The sequence below is a fragment of the Chrysochloris asiatica genome, unplaced genomic scaffold (genome assembly GCF_000296735.1).
Source record: "Chrysochloris asiatica unplaced genomic scaffold, ChrAsi1.0 scaffold00474, whole genome shotgun sequence".
NCBI classification, from domain to species: Eukaryota; Metazoa; Chordata; class Mammalia; order Afrosoricida; family Chrysochloridae; genus Chrysochloris; species Chrysochloris asiatica.
In genome coordinates, this window is record NW_006408992.1 from 733136 (window position 1) to 736511 (window position 3376).

The following is a 3376-nucleotide window of genomic DNA, read 5'->3' on the forward strand; positions in this document are numbered from 1 at the left end:
TTGTCAAGCAATCAGTAAAGTGCCTGTTATAAACACAGCAATTACAAATTACTCAAAGTATGCCCAGGCTTGCGGTGGCAAACAATCTCATGAACATGTCTCTGAATAACTACGGACTTCTAAATTTCTTTCCCCTTGAATTTTATTCCACTCTTTAGGTATTCTGTCCAAAGACCAGGATTTATAGTTTTTTTCATCCCCAATCGTCTCCAGTCAGAAGAGTTCAAGGATGTGTGCCAAAACCCCATTCCCATCCTGACTTGCTCTAACCATAGGCACTCATTAGCTGCTGCTCTCAGAGAACTTACAGGAGAACCATTTGATGAAGAGGATCCTTGCTGGGTAGAAAAAGGTAAAAGACATCCCAAGTAGCAGACAAAGAAAGCACTGACAGCATTGGTACTATAATTTCATATGGTATATCAAGGGATTCTGCCACAGTGTACCCAATCAATGATTTTTAAAATGGAAACTTTGATTTCAAAACAGTCAGCGCTACACACGGGAAGGAATGCATCTACTTGTAAGCTCCCCCTCTCGTTTCAATTGCTGTCTCTCTCCTCACCAAACCAGGGTTTCCCCAGTTGCTCCCTGGCTCATCAGCCCCCTTAATGACACAGTGCCCTGGGCAATGGTTACTATTCGACTTTTCTACTCGTGTCCTAACAGTCAACATAGTTCAAGTTATTCAAGTATATTCAAGTGAATAGCTTCATCGATTTTCAAAATTATCACTATAGGTTAAATTCAACTCAAATGCTGTGCTTTCTAAAGTTTTAAATATCCTTTCCCCCCCTCCCCCAATAATACAGGTTGGTTGGTTGGTTATGTGCCCTAGAGTCGGTTCCGACTCATAGTGACCCTGTACAGGGTTTCCAAGACTGTAAATCTGTACAGGAGCAGAAAGCTTCATCTTTCTCCAGAGGAACAGCTGGTAGTTTCGAACTGCTGACCTTGCGGTTCACAGCTTGATTTGTCACCACTCTGCTACCAGAGCTCCTTATAAGAAAGTTTAGATATTTAAATATCTTTTTAACTTAAATTTAGCCTCAAAACATATTTGGCCCACTCAAATGCTTAGCAATATTTGTAGTTAAAATGGCTCCGTCTCTCAACATTGTAAAATATAATACAGATAACATAACTTTCCAAGTTCTTAAGATTTCTAGAAATGACATGAAAATAAATAGAAAACACCCTGCTTTTATTCAGAATATTATAATTCTATGAGTTCTAGTGACATGCTATTCTTCTCTACCCAGATTTATTTCTGTAGAGTGTGCCTCATTAGTTAATCCAATGTTGAAAATGTTTTTAAAACACATGACATTGCATGAGAAAAAATAATTTTAAAGAATAAAAATGAATTATTAATAAAGAAATGAGCAGATACATTTAAATCTATTTAATAGTTTTTAATCCAGGATGGTTTAATTGAAAACTCTCAAACAAGCCTAATAAAATGAATTATAAAGACATGGTGAGGAAAAGCTAGGGCAATCTGCTTCTATAAATAATATAGCCTAGGAAACCCTATTGTTGTTGTTGTTAAGTGCCATCGAGTCAGTTCCGACCCATAGCGATCCTGAACAGGGTTTCCAAGGCTGTAAATCTTTAAGGGAGCAGAAAGCCTCATCTTTCTCCCGCGGAACAGCTGGTAGTTTTGAACTGCTGACCTTGCGGTTCACAGCCCGATTTGCTACCAGAGTTTGGGCAGCTTAAGCCTATCCTATAGGCTTGCTATGAGTCAGAATTTACATGCTAATAACAGGAACAAGGACATTATAGAAATATTAGTAGCATGGGCCCAGTCTTCTGTAACCAGATGTTAGCCACTAGGAGAGCATGGATCTGTATGGAATTCTGACTCTGGACAACTATTTTCTAATGAAGACCTCATCACCTAAATAATCATGAAATCCAAAGGAATAGGATGAAGGATCATTTTCTTTGCATTCAGTATTTGTTTTAAAATCTGTTTTGAAATAGAAATCAAATCCATGTGCAATGTAGAAATCTTAAAAAAATAATAAGGTTCAAAGAATAAAATAGTTGTAAACTGGATAAACATTATTACATCAGAATCAGGATTCTGTTATCTACTCAGTTTTGTAATTTTCTGTCCTGGTTTTCATATAAAACATGATATAATGAGCATTTTTATGTCTGAAATATTTTGAAAATTTCAGTTGTATTGACTTCATCCAATGTATGTTGTTGTTGTTGTTAAGTTCCGTCGAGTTGATTCTGACCCATAGCGACCCTGTATAGGGTTTCCAAGGAGCAGCTGGTGAGCTTGAACCATTTATCTTGCAGTTCAAACGACTTTGCAGTCTGACGCATTAGCCCACAGCGCCACACCAGGACTCCAATGTATAGATACATCCTAATTTATATAGACATTCAAATTAAGACTTTTTTTTTCTCTTATAAACCTGTGGTGAAATTTTCACAAATAAACCTTAATATACTTTCTATTGATCAGATTCTTAGAGCAATAAGGTTTCGAAAATATACTGTAATACTGTGTACAGTATTAACAAAGTCTATTCCTTAACTACTTTATGAGAATATTGACTTCAAAAATCACTAAGTATTTGGTAGGAAAGGAAATGACCCATCTAACTCCCATGTCTTCATGAAGCTGGGTGTTTTTTAATGCTTTTTTATTGTTATATTTACTCTTTCTCAAGCAAAGATTCTAATCTTCCCTTTTGCTCTGTTTGATTTATGTGATCTTCTTAGGATATAAATTCTTTGTGATATTTGTTGTCAGAGTTCACTCATGTTTCTATTTTAATTTTATCTCTGAATTTTGATATTAAGATGAAAAATATTGCATGCTTTATCAAAGTTCATTGTTCTTAACTTTCATATTATGTTTTACTCAAAAGATCTGTACATTTCTGACATGCAAGTCTATAACATACACGTTATTACATTTACACCTACATTCATTGAAACTGACTTTTGGTACAGAGAAGGGAGTAACCATCGTTGGTTGATACTTTTTAAATTTTAATAATCAACTACTTATTGAACTACCAGAATCTAACCTTTTCTTTAGTTTATGAGCCCATCTTTAGTATATAATAAGTTCCACTAAAATTGTATCAGAGTCCTGGTGTGGCACTGTAGGATAAGCACTCGACCACAAGGTTGGTTTCAACTGCAAGTTCAGTGGTTCAAACTCACCAACCACTCCTTGGAAACCCTATACAAGGCTGCTATGGGTTGGAACCAACTTGACGGCACTTAACTACAACAAATATTTGTACACCCAAGTCTATTTTCACTGATAACTCTCCAGATGATTTGAGAGCTATGTTTTAAATTTAGAAAGAATTTTATTAAATGTTAATCTAAATATATTTAT